Source organism: Dasypus novemcinctus, chromosome 4, assembly GCF_030445035.2.
Source record: "Dasypus novemcinctus isolate mDasNov1 chromosome 4, mDasNov1.1.hap2, whole genome shotgun sequence".
In the NCBI taxonomy this organism is placed as follows: domain Eukaryota; kingdom Metazoa; phylum Chordata; class Mammalia; order Cingulata; family Dasypodidae; genus Dasypus; species Dasypus novemcinctus.
Window position 1 is genome coordinate 15,121,123 of NC_080676.1, and position 13,895 is coordinate 15,135,017.

General features: G+C 38.3%; 1 pseudogene; it reads left to right on the forward strand.

The window, feature by feature from the left end:
* The first annotated feature begins 11,484 nt into the window (after nucleotides 1-11,484).
* LOC101417312 (ER lumen protein-retaining receptor 2-like) lies at nucleotides 11,485-12,267 on the forward strand (annotated as a pseudogene).
* The last annotated feature ends 1,628 nt before the right edge of the window (nucleotides 12,268-13,895 follow it).

Here is a 13,895-nt window from a genome sequence, read left to right on the forward strand (position 1 = left end):
AGCTGATGATGATGCCAATGGTACCATTTGCCTTGTTTAAAGATTTCCTGGATGTTGGTTTTGACTTGTCCAGTGGTGTTGATTTAAGTACAACAGAGTATCATGGCAGTAGTACAGATGTCACCTTCTTATCTAGCTGTTCTGAGAGCCTCGTCATCCTCAGTGGCAGGATGATTAAATGGTTTTGAGCCTAGCCATGACCTAGTCGCCATCCTAGGTGGTAGGAGGAGAGATGGCACTCCCAGGATTGACGTCTGTACTCACTGCGAGAGGAGTGGAGTGTTTTATGCAGGGGAAGGAAGCTGCTTTTTAGGGAATGTAGTGAATTGTTCACAAACCAAAAGGACAGGAAACAGATCTTAAAGGAACAGAATTTTTGGCAAGGTGGGAAAGATTGACTGATATAGGGATGATTAGGACAAGATCTGTTGATCAGTCACCAGATTATGACCAGTTTCTGAGGCTTGCCTTTTTAACTACTCAGGAACGCTACTGAAATTTGAGGAAGAAAGAACTGGAAGGGTTGGGGGAGAAAATGCAAAGTCGTATATGCTACAACCCATCCTAACCTATGACTCTTAGAATCTTTGCACCACCTCTCCCATAAAACACCCAGAGTGTGAAACAGGGTGGCACTGTGATATAAGGCCACTACTACAATATAATTAAGATGAGCAATTATAGGAGTTTGTAAGCTCTGGGTGTTTCCACCTAGAAGGGCGCCTCTTATTTTAAAGATAAGGGAAGGCTATTCCAGAGGAGACCAGAGATGCTGGATGCTGGCACATTTCCACATTTCCAACAGTCGCATTGATTGTGGGTTGTTGCTGCAGTGACAGCCCGGTCAAGGAAGACCTTTGAAGAAGCCCTGTGACCCTGGAAAAGAAGCCTAAGGGTGCAAGAACAAATGTTTAGTAGGTGCCCAGAAAGGGATGTTTTCTCTGATGAGTAAAATAACAAGGGTACTTTCTCCCATAGGCCCTAGGATATTTGCTTAGGGTAGGGGAGATCCAGGCTTACAATACTACATGTTAACTCTCCATAGGAGCAGGCAAAAAGCCAGCTGTGTTTCTTTGGGCACTTATTGCCCCTATGTATGTCCTTCATGCAGTTGACATAGTGTAGTACTGTCAGCCCTCATCAGACCAGGTAGGATGACTCCAGTGTTCCACCAGCCTGTTGTATAGTGCCCTCAACACTATGGAACAGAGCCACATTGGAGGCAGTGTCTACTGTAGGGCTAAGGAAACTGAGCCATCACTGGCTGGCAAAGCTACAGGAGTCTTCAGCTGCAGAGAGCACCCATCCACTTAGGGGGCATGGCCAGGTGATGGAGCAGATATCTTTATTGTTTTAGAGGCCATACCAACTGGCTATGCCAGTAAGTCAAATGGAGAGACACTATGTGCTGTAGTTGGGGCCTGGTCTTATGCATGAATCTATTTGCCAATCACTTATGGGTATGTTGTTTTTCTGCTAATGCTCACCGCTGTAAGGCACCAAATGTGGTTGGAACCATTAACAGGCCTCATAATCTTGTATAATATGATCTAGGACTGAATATTTAATAGGGAGGCCTAGAGCCTTAGCTAGTCACCACCCCTTGGCCACTCGTTTATGGCCATTCTTTTTGGGTACCAGAAGACTGTTTCTTCATCACTTTTATCTCTGGCTAATTTTAACTCTGGGTTCCAGGTGTCATATAGATACTTTAAAATTTTAGGGAGCTATTAGGTTATACATAAAGAATAAAGGGTTTCAGGATTTAGAAATAACAGTTAGAGATCAGAGCTCAGGAATAAATGTGACTGCTGCAAGAGCTTACAATCTAGGCCCTATTTTCTTTAAATAAAGGTGTTTCTACAGATCATTAACTATAATTTATAGTAGAAGTTTTATATCATTGTACTTTTATACCTTTACTGTGATTGTGTTAATCAACTGTTATTTCACTTCAGCAGTACAGGGAAAAAAACTGCTTACTCAATTATTTTATGAAAATCTAAGATTCCCAATAGAATCAAGGTTATCTTCCCTGTACTACTACCTTAATATGCAGATTGGGGTAGCCTCTGACAGCTTTCTCTGTTATGAAGCTACCTTTTGTTATCAACTTCAAATCAGATTTCTACTTAATAATGGCTTCCTGGAATTAGTCATTTATAATGAAATACTTCAGTTTAGAAAATGCTTTTACAAATTTCCTATAACCAACCATGTCATAGACTAGTTACTTCATCTTAGGACAAATTTCACCTTTAAATAAGCTTATTAAATTATAGTCAGCAACCAATGAAATTTACTTTTATAAGCCCTTTTACAATTTTCCATATCCATTCAAGCTTTGTCCTACTTATTGTCATCTTCATGAAAACCAGCCATTTTATTTTAGAACAAAGACACAGTCTCTTAAATAATCTTATCAAATTTTAGGCAGTACTGACTATGAATTTCCTTTATTTATTTCCATATCCATTTCAGTCTTGTCTTACAGCCCTCTTTCTGTTCTGTGAAAATGAGTCATTTCACTTTAGAACAGATCTACATTTTCTTCTTTAATTTATTAAACACAAACTTACAATTTTCATCATCACAAAGACCTAATAAATATAATGCTAATTTGTTTTATTAGTATCCTATAAACCTAGGGATAATATACCCTAGTCAAATAAAATTGAAACAATTAGACTTTAGCAAGAATTTTTTTTCTTTTCTTCCATAGGAGACTAAGGAAACCTCTTTTTCATAGTATTCTTAAAATTGTGAACAACCTCAAAAGCCCAGTGACTATCAGGCTCTGGACTATAATATAATTGTTTAATTTTTAAAAATCATGATTTAGAAAAATCTTTCTGTAGCTTTCAAGGACTTTTTCTCTACTTACTGAAATTTGGCAATTGGATTATTAATTACTCTCATCCCAAAGTTGTTAAAAGGTTTAATTGGGTAATTAGAGGTCAAACCATGCAAGCCAAGGTTTATTTTGTAACATATTCCTGTCCCTATCATTCTTAATTTCCAGACCTAGTAAAGTTTTAAGCAAAACTTACATTTCCCTGTCTGATCACACCTAGGCCTTCTCCCATAGCGCTCTCAAAGGGAAATCCCTGGGGGCCAGGGTAGGTAAAGAAGCCTAGGAAAAACTTTCTTCTTCCAAAAATTTCTATATTCAGATTTCTATATGACCTTTACATATTGATTGGTTTTTCTAATTTGGGGCTCCAAGATGACTCATTTACAAATATTTATATATTTGAACAGACATAGGCACAAACAGGCAAACAAACAGAAAAACTTAAAATTCACTAATGTGACTTAAAATTCTCACTTTCTTGACATGGTCTGTCTTCGGGTTTTCCATCTTCCATCATTCCACACCTCTGTTTTGTTGTTGTTGTTATTTTAAGACCTCGTCTGGGATCAGTCCTGCCTATAATATACAAGTTTGTTCTTGGAAACACTTTTATATTTTAAAAATTGGAGAAAAAGTTATCTGAGCATTACTTGGTTAACAGGTTTTAGGCAAATGATATATATATATATATATATATTCAGGAGGTGAAGTTTTAAATATTTGGTTTTAATTCTGTAGTAAGTCTCCCCAACTTTCAGGTACTTTCAATCCATATTTCTGTCCATCACCACCCAACTATCCTTGGGGCTTTCTAATTCCTTAAGAATGTCTCCCATCCCTTTGAGAGTTGGGCTAAGGGATCTTAACCTTTTGTTCTAACACTGCTCTCAATGACTTTAGCTGTGACTTCGCCCTTAGAAGCACAAGTTTTCCTCAACTTGGCCTTTAGGGAAAACTGAGGGACTTTTCTTTACAGAGCCATATGTTGTCAGTGGTAGGTTTGCAGGTTCTTGGCCATGTCATAGAAAAGAATTTAAATATACACCATATTTTAAGCAAGCAAGTAAAGAGTTCATTGTAAAGCAAAAGAATGAGAAAGTTCATACCTGAGACGGAGGTATGGGCATGCTCAAGGGAGAGATGCATGCTCTGGCTGGGGCTGCAGCTTTTTTAAGGCTGGCCTCCGCACTTCCTTCCTCCAAGTAAATGAGGACTTAGGATTTACAATATTCTCACTGATTCTGAGAATGCAAAAGAAGGGTTGGAAACACAACATTTTCATTTTTTCATTGTGCTAAGTGTCTGCCAACTTGAGTGGGGGTCAGGGGAGGGATATGAATGGGCTTCTCATTATCTGGGCGACCACAAGGAGGTGTTTTGCTCAGAACTGACTCATGGGTCCTTATCGCTCTAGTGCTTTCCTATGGCACCATTTTTTTCCTAAGGTCCCTGTTCTAGGCTGTGTCACATACTCCAGCTATTTCCCTCTTTCTTAATAACTAGTAATTTTATCTTAGGAAAAAATTACTTTCTTTTTCCTTAATAAAAATATTCTATGTACCTTATGTAGTTAAGTTACCAAACTGATTTTGAAAACTATCTCTAAATGTTTTACAACAGACAATTACTATCAAAATCAAACATCAGATTAATGACTCAATTCAGTTCAATGGGAAAATAATATTTCTTTTTTTCATTTTAAATACTTAAGACGTGTAACATTTGCTTATTTGATCAGTAAATCTGTACAATTTTAGGGAGAATGTACTTAAGTAAAGAAAATTTTTCAGAAATACTGCTTTTTTCAGTTTACTATTTTATCAGTATTTCAGTGGAAAAAAAACGTTCATGAAACATTTACAAGGACACGTTTCTGAAACAGCTCTCTGGAGGCAAGTTAGGAGGGCAGTTGCTATCAGGGCTAACCAATGGTTTAATTGCATGCTTACAAAAGCAGGCAGCATTTTTATTTATTTTCTTTTTATAAAATTATTTGGTTCAAGTGTTACTAAACTTTAATAGCTCCAATTTTATTACTATGGCTATCTGAGTTCATTTAGAATTAACATGGAACAGAAGAGAGAACATTAATGTTAAGTTTTTCACTATTATTCCTTATTTATTCTAAATAATATAACAAAACTATAAAATGAAACTATGAACCATATTTTGTTCTAGCATATTTGTTGAAATACTTAAAATACCTCAGTCAATGCATAGTAAAACACCTTAGTCAGTGTAATTTTAAACAATAATATTCAATTTTTATCAATGATTGATGGTACAAATAGCTATTACACTGTTTCTAAGGATAGCAATGTAATATATACAATTTAATTTTGACAGGGAGCTGTACAGAACATATGTCCAGGGTGCATGGTAATGTTTGGATATACTCATAGTGGCAACAATTAAAAATCACAGCAGGGGGGTACTGGGTTCCTGGCCAGTGGTGCTCTGTCGTGGTCCCTAGGGGAGCAGCGACAGTCTCCCAGGTACAGCGGCGGGGACCGGGAGGGAGTGAGGGTTCAACAGTGAGCCCCTGATGCTAATGACTATGCTTGTGAGCTGATAAACCTAAAATAAGAACAAGGCCTAGAGCAACATTGTGCCTGGGAATTTCCTCCTGTCAGCCTTCATGTTACTCAAATGTGGCCAGTCTCGAAGCCAAACTCAGCATGTAAATGCAATGCCTTCCCCCCAGCGTGGGACATGACACCCGGGGATGAGCCTCCCTGGCAACGAGGGACCACTATCAACTACCAACTGATGATGCAACTGGAAAATGACCTTATACGGAAGGTTCAATGCGGATCAGCAGAATATCCCTGTCTACATAAAATAACATGACTTTAAAATGCTGTTTGACCTAAAGTAAGGGGGAAATGGAAAGGAGAAATGAGTTTATATGGCTACAAGTTTCTAAAAAAGAGTCTGGAGGCTGGCAGAAGGATTGCCCTCATGCACAACTGAGCAGAGTCAGAGAAACAGATAAAGCAGATACAACCCCCAGATATTGGTTCCTTTGAGGGCTAAAGAGACCCATGGGAGTTATGGTCATGGCCGATGGGGTTAACTACCAGGGCAGATGGCCCCTCTTTGGAAATGGTGTTTATGTGTGATGAATCTGGACTCAAATGGGATCTCCCTTCATAAGACTTTCATGCTAATGTGCTGGAGGTGCAGTTAATGTTGGGGTTTAAGATATATTTAGGGGATTTGAATCTCTGGACTGACAATGTGATAGCCAGGTCCTGAGCCTCAACAGACTCCAGCACCTACAATCTGATTTATTGGACTTACCACACTCAGCTAAGATGGAGTTGAAGAAGGACAACCACCACACCATGGAGCCTAGAGTGATTACAACTGAAAATGGGAGGATTGCATCCAGCATCCATGTGGAATCTGAGCCTCTTCTTGACATAGAGGTGCAATGGACACAACCAATCCAATGTCCACATAGAAGAGGTGGCATTGGATTGGGAAAAGTGGACATGGTGGACGATGGGTATGGGGAAAGGCAGGAAGAGATGAGAGGTGGAGGCGTCTTTAGGACATGGAGCTGCCCTGGATGGTGCTTCAGAGGTAATCACCGGACATTGTAAATCCTCACAGGGCCCACTGGATGGAATGGAGGAGAGTATGGGCCATGATGTGGACCAATGTCTATGAGGTGCAGAGGTGCCCAAAGATGTACTTACCAAATCCAATGGATGTGTCATGATGATGGGAACGAGTGTTGTTGGGGGGGGGGGGAGAGGGGGGGTGGGGGGTGGGGTTGAATGGGACCTCACATATATATTTTTAATGTAATATTATTACAAAGTCAATAAAAAATAAAAAAATAAAAAAATTAAAAAAAACAATTTAATTTTATATGAATTTTGAAACACATGAAGATATTATGTCTTTACAGTTTTGTTAAATCTTTTTAAATTAAGCATATATACAAATTTAATTTGTACAAAGTTTGGAGAGACTTTTTTTATTATGAGGACATAAATACTAAGCATTCAAAATATTTATATTAGATTACTCTATTTTTATTGTAAAATTCAAATATTGCATGAATTGAAAGTACCTTTGTTTTGCTTTTCCAAATACATGTGTTTATCTAAATTTTTGCATGACTTTACCAGCAGTTCAGTAAATTAATTAGCAAAGGTTTGAGTATCAAGGTTGATAAATCTGAATGATAAGATTGAATTATTTACAAAGCCCACTGAATATTCATTAGTATTTGGGAAACCTTATCATTACAGAAGGAGAATTAAGCTAAGTTAGAACCAGAGGGAAAAGACAGAGAATTTTAAAGAACACCAGAAGCTCAGCTTCTCCAATTTCTGGAAATTTAGAAATGAATGTACATACTTAATTATCTTTAAGCAATTTGAATAGAGTTCTCTTAAAAAGTTTCTTTTGTTAATAGAGTATTATCATCCAGAGGTAGGAAAATATTCATTAAACAAACAGAAACACAGAAGTACAGAAATATAAAACTTACTGACTGTTTCCCACAATGGTGGAGAAACAGTAAAGAAACAAAAACAATCAAGAATTCTCTTACCTGACAGCTGAAAACAGAGGTTATGGCAGAGGATTTTGACCTCAACCTTAATGTAGCTGGAACTCAAATACCCAAGAGGTGAACTAGGCAATGACCCCAGAGAGGAGGAAAACAAAGGATTCCTACAGGTACCATGCACATCTCTGAGGCAATGGGGACATGGTCCCAGCTTGAAACTTAGGATCCCACTTCTGACACCAAGAACTATTATGCTGAAAATAAAATAAAAGGACTTAAAAGGGGGGTGTAAAGCAAGTTTATCGAGTTAAAGTTGCATTTATACAGGAGGAGCACCCAAAGAGGTCCCTGATCAAAATGTTGAGCTGGGAGAGCAACTTATATATCTGCTTGAGATAAAGGGAAGGCATGGGGGAATAGAGAGGGGAGAGTGAGATGTGAGCTATTTGAACTATGGGGCTGGGTGTGTGTGGACTGTCCAGACTGAGTGTCCTTGAGGCCCAGCTCATTAATTAGTATCAAGGATATTGGTATAAGATTGTGGCCATTTGGTAAAGATCAGCAGAGTTTGCTGATAACAGTCTGAATTTTTGTTACAGTTCTTATTTCTGGTTAGGGGCATGGGCTCTGTCAGCACAACAAAAGATCATTAGTATGCCAAACTGGTTCAGTTAGCCTCTGTTTCTTCTTGGTAATCACCTGGGGAAAAAAAACTCAAACAAATCAAGATGGTTTGTAAAACCATTTATTATTCCAATTTCACAAAAGATATTAGTGTAAATGGCAGATTTAGGAATTCTGGTGAAGTGAACATGGCTTAACTGATAGAGCATCCATCTACCTTATGGAAGATCTAGGGTTCGATACCCAGGGCCTCCTGACACGTGTGGTAAGCTGGCCCATGTGTGGTGCTGCTGCACGCAAGGAGTGCCATGCCACAGAGGGGTGCCCCTGCATAGGGGTGCCCCAAGTACAAGGAACACCGTGTAAGGAGAGCCACCCCATGTGAAAAAAGCATAGCTCACCAAGGAGTGTCAAATGGAGAACTGATGCAGCAAGATGATGAAACAAAAAAGAGACATGGTTTCCCAGTGCCATTGGATAATGCAAGCGGACACAGAAGAACAGCGAATGGACACAGATAGCAGACAATGGGGGGGGGGGGAAGGGGAGATAAATAAATAAAACAAAATAAAATAAAATAAAAGGAATTCTGGAAATTTTCTCCTTCACATACATACAGAAACAATTTGTAAAAATTGTCAAGAATCAACTTTGTTGGAATTCTGAAAATTGTAGCAATTTGGAGATTGTTTATGAAGGAAAACTAAGTGAATTTCAGTAAGACGAGCAAACTTGACCTTCTATCTCCAGTTCTGTGGTCCTTGAAAAGCTGCAGCTCACACTTATGCTGAAAACCAGCAGACACATAGCTAGCTAACAGAGGGGGTAGAGTGGGGTTGAAGCCCCTCAAAACTTTACTTTCAGAGAATTGTGGTTCCTTAGGAGACCCCATTCACAAAACTATCACTATTTGACTTGACTCTGAGCCCACACAACGCGAAAAAAGACTTTTTCGCAGGGGCATTTTTGGAAACATTTAGAGACAATTGTTCACCTTTGTGGCTGCCTGAAGTGGTGAATAACAGTTGAGACAAAAAAAAGAAAAAAGACTAGCCAGAAATCATAAAAGGTAAATATGGAGAATAAGAGTTCTGTCAGAACTTTTAAGAGCTCTGACAAAACTCTCACAAAAACTCAGAGAAATGACCAGAAACTCTCCCAGGGACGTACTTCTGGGATCAACAGACCAGGTCACTGCAGCTCCCACAAGGGCAAGGGATAAAGAGACAAGGAGCCCAAAACAACAAATGTGAGTTATGAAACACCTGTGTAGGCCAGGGAGTTCTCCCATCCCCCACCCTAATGACATTAAAACCCCTGGCTCACTACAGCTGACTGAGAGGGAAACAGATGTATTCTTCCCTGTTACAAGGGAAGAGGGGTGGTGAGTCAGAGGACATCTCTTCAGTGAATTTAGCCAGCAGAGCCTGCTTTAAAACTCAGATCTTGTCAGACCAGAAACACTGGAAAACAGAGGTGAAAGAAAACACCTCCCTGAAAAGGTTCATCAACAAGTGCCATCTGCTGGCCAGATGAGGAAATTGTATGCAGAAAAACTCCTTTTAGGTCTCTTAAATCCCTGGGAAGAAAATCCAAGCCCCATTTGTGAGTCCCTGGTCCAGTTTTTTTATTCTTTTTTTTTTTTTTGTCTTTATTTTTTTAATATTGCATTCAAAATATATGACGTCCCCATATACCCCCCATCCCCCTCACCCCACTCCTCCCCCCATAACAACAATCTCCTCCATCATCATGAGACATTCATTGCATTTGGTGAATACATCTCTGAGCACTGCTGCACCTCATGGTAAATGGTCCACACCATAGCCCACACTCTCCCACGATCCACCCAGTGGGCCATGGGAGAACATACAATGTCTGGTAACTGCCCCTGCAGCATCACCCAGGACAACTCCAAGTTTTGGTAATTTAAGCTGGACAATTTTTCAAAAATCATTTTCAAATATGCATGTTTTTTTTTTCTTTTAATTTGGTGCATCATCTTTTTAAAAAAAATTTTTTAAGAAGTTTTAGATTACATAAAGGTTATATCAAAAATATAGAAGATTCCCATATACCCTAACCCCTTCTCCTCCTACAATTTCCCCATTAATATCTTTCATTAGTGTGATATTTTGTTATAATTGATGAACAAATATTGAAGCATTTGTTGTGGTGTCTTTAACATTTCATTTTGGGGAAAGCCAAAAAATTTTTTTCAAAGTGCTTTTACGCACTTACAGTTTGACCTTTGCTCCCTGATTCTACTTTTGTCATGAGATTCTAAGTTTGTCTGCTGAAAATTTTCTTAACATATTGGTTTTCAGGGTACATAACCCTACTGAGTAGGGAGAGACTACAGCAAGCTTGCTCTTCTAATTTTTATGAAGAAGATAATTGTGAACGAACAGCTATACTCCTAAAAACTAACTAGAAGCTGGAGAACTTTAAAGACTTAGAATAAATTGAAACAAAAATCAAAGAAGAGCTGTGGGGGGAAAAAAACACTAGGCAAAAGAGAGAAATTGACCATCAGAGTGAAGTCATCAACATATTCAGGAGCTTAGACAACAGCAAAAAATTACAAGCTATATGAGGAAACAGGAAAATGGCCCAGCCAAAGGAACAAATGAAATATCCCGAAGGGATACAAAATTTAAGACAAATAATCAATGTTAACCATAAAATTCTTAGAATCAATTCAAATAATTGGAGGAAAAAATGACTAAAGAGATAGAGACTATTAAGAAGACACTGGATACGTATAAGGAACATTTGAAAACCTGCAAAGAAAAATAACAGAGCTTAGGGGAATGAAAGACACAATGGATAAGATTAAAAATACATTAGTGTACATCACTTGCTTGTACATCAAGTAAGATTCGAATTGCTTGAAGGCAGAATTAGTAATTTCAAGACAAAATTCAAACAGAAAAATAGAGGAGAACAGAAAGAGAAAAGAATGGAGCAAATGGAACAAGGTTTCAGATAACTGACTGACATCTAAAATGCACAAATATACACTTTATCTGTATCCCAGAGGAGAAGAGAATGGAAAAAGGGCAGAAAGAATATATGAGTAAATAATGACTGAAAACTGCCCAACAGTTATGAAAGACATAAATACCAATATTCAAAAAGAAGGAAAATGCATCCCAAATGGAATAAATCTGAACAGCCTTACTCCAAGACAGAAAAGTACTACTCAGAATGACAAATATCAGAGATAAAGAGAGAATTTAAAAAGCAAGAGAAAAACAAAGCATCACATACAAGAGAACCTCAATAAGAGTAAGTGCTGACATCTCATCAGAAATCATGGAAGTGAGAAGTAAGTAGTACAGTATATTTAACATACTGAAAAAGAAAAGGTGACAGCCAAGAATTCTGTGCCCAGGCCATCTTCACCATTTCCTTGCAGGGGTCACCATCATCTAAGCTGCCCAGACCCAGGGCTGGTGCAATGACCACCACTGCCATGAAAATCTTCTGGTTGACTGAGGACCTGTCCCAACTAGTGATCATTATCATCCTGCGGCTGAAGATTTGGAAATGTATTCCTGCATGGGTATTTCTGGAAAAAGCCAATTTCTGTTTACACTGGTCTTCACAACTCATTACTTGGATCTTTTTACTTCATTTATTTCATTATATAATACATCTATAAAGCTTTTTTATGCCCCTATGTCACAATGTACCTCATCTACATGAAATTTAAACCAAACTATGATGGCAATCATAATACCTTCTGAGTGGAGTTCTGGAGGTCCCTGTGGGAGTCCTCTCATTTCAAGTTAATCATGATTTCTCTCCTCTTGAGATTCTGTGGATCTTGTGCATCTACCTTGAGTCAACAACTATCCTCGCACAGCTCTTTATGATCAGCATGTCGGGCAAGGTAGAGATCATCACCACCCACTACCTGTTCTTCCTGGGCCTCTACCATGTTCTATACCTTTTCAACTGGATCTGGCACTTGCACTTTGAGGACTTCTCTGAACTCATGCCTGTGGTGGCCAGTGTAGTACAGATCATTCTGTATTGTGACCTCTTCTATCTGTACATCACAAAAGTACTCAAGAGGAAGTAGCTCAGCTTGCCAGCATAAGTGCCAAAAACCATCACCAGCATCTGTCCTTCGGGGTGCTTGGAAAGAATCCCTACCACAGCAAAGGCATAAGGCATTAAAAATCAGAAACTTAAGTCTTTTATTGCAGATAGTCATCAGTGGCTCTATAAGGACGCAGAGAAAAAGAACTAGAAGGCTTTTGTTTAATGCATTTTGCCTTATCTTTTTTATTACTATGTATAAAGATTTTTTTACACAAAGAAACTTAAGGCTGTACTAATAAATTCAGTGTGTAACTTCAATTGAGGTAGTACCAAAAGGGAAGATTTTATAGGAATAAATGCAAACATTTTTTATTTTAAAAACTTTGAAATTGTTGATTCTTTGTATCTGCAATGAAATTATATTCCTTGACAATTGGTAAATTATGTATTCTTCCATCATTCAAACTTGCATTCCACTATATTTTTTTTGCCAAAAGATGAGTTATTTCTGCTTGAAATCTGAGACACTATGCTAAATTTGGCATATATGTGCAAATTTATTGCCACCTGATGTGGAAATCCACTACATTTAAAGCTGTTGAAGATGACTTGCAAACCTCATTTTTCATTATTACAATTGAAGCTTCTGAATATAAATGGAGTCTCATTTTAGGGTCACCACAGGTGCCTGCCCTCATCCTCTACTGAAAACTGTTGGTTTGAGACTGTTCTGAGGGTGCTGATGACATCATTTGGCAAAGTGTCTAGGCTGCTTGCTGTCTGAGTGGGGTTTGGAAGGGACATGGGTCACAGTTTTGGATACATGACTCCCGCTTCTGAGGATAGATGTATGTTGTCATCTATCACGTCAGTTCACACTTCTAAAAGATACTGCAGCCATGTCCATGTTCAGATTCAGGCAGTTTTTCCTTTCAGGTAGTAAAAATGATTTACGTTGTTTTTTCATTGACAACATTATTGACATTTCCTTATATTCATACATCATTTTTTGTTTTGTTTTGTTTTGTTTTTTTAACTGAGATTTTGCTGATTTATCTTGTGTTACCATCATAAGTAAATATTTTATTAAATATAAAAGAAAAAAGAAGATTTCTGTATCCAGCAATAGTCCTTCAAAAATGAAAGTGAGGGAAGTGGATGTGGCTCAACCAAATAGGTGCCCTCCTACTACATGGGAGGTCCCAGGTTTGGGTCCTGGTGCCTTCTGAAAAAAAAGATGAGCAGATACTGACTCTGCTGCAACAAGCTAGACACCACCCTTTCTACAACAAACTAGATTCTACCCCTACCACAAAGAGCAGATGCCACAAACCAGCAGACACAGCAGTCCACAGGGAGCAGATGTGGCTCAGGCCATTGCCTCTCATGTGGGAGGTCTCGGTTTGGGTTTCTAGTACCTCCTGAAGAAGACAAGCAAACAATGAGCAAAGAGACAAGAGAACTATCTGGGAGAGGGAGGGATAAATAAAGAAAAATAAACTAAATGAAAATGAGAACACAACATATCTAAACTTATAGAACAAATAAAGGCAGAGCTGAGATGGAAATTTATAGTTCTCAATGTTTACATTAAAAAAGAAGAAAGAGCTAACATAAATGGCCTAACTGCATAGCTGGAGGAACTAGAAAAAGAAGAGCAAGCTAATCTCAAATCAAGGTGAAGGAAAGAAATAGTAAAGATTAGAGCAGAAAAAAAATAAATTAAGAACAAAAACCATTAGACAAAATCAACAAAACCAAAAGTTGGTTCTTTGAGAATATCAACAATATCAACAAACCCTTAGCTAGCTAGACTGACAAGGGACAAAAGAGAGA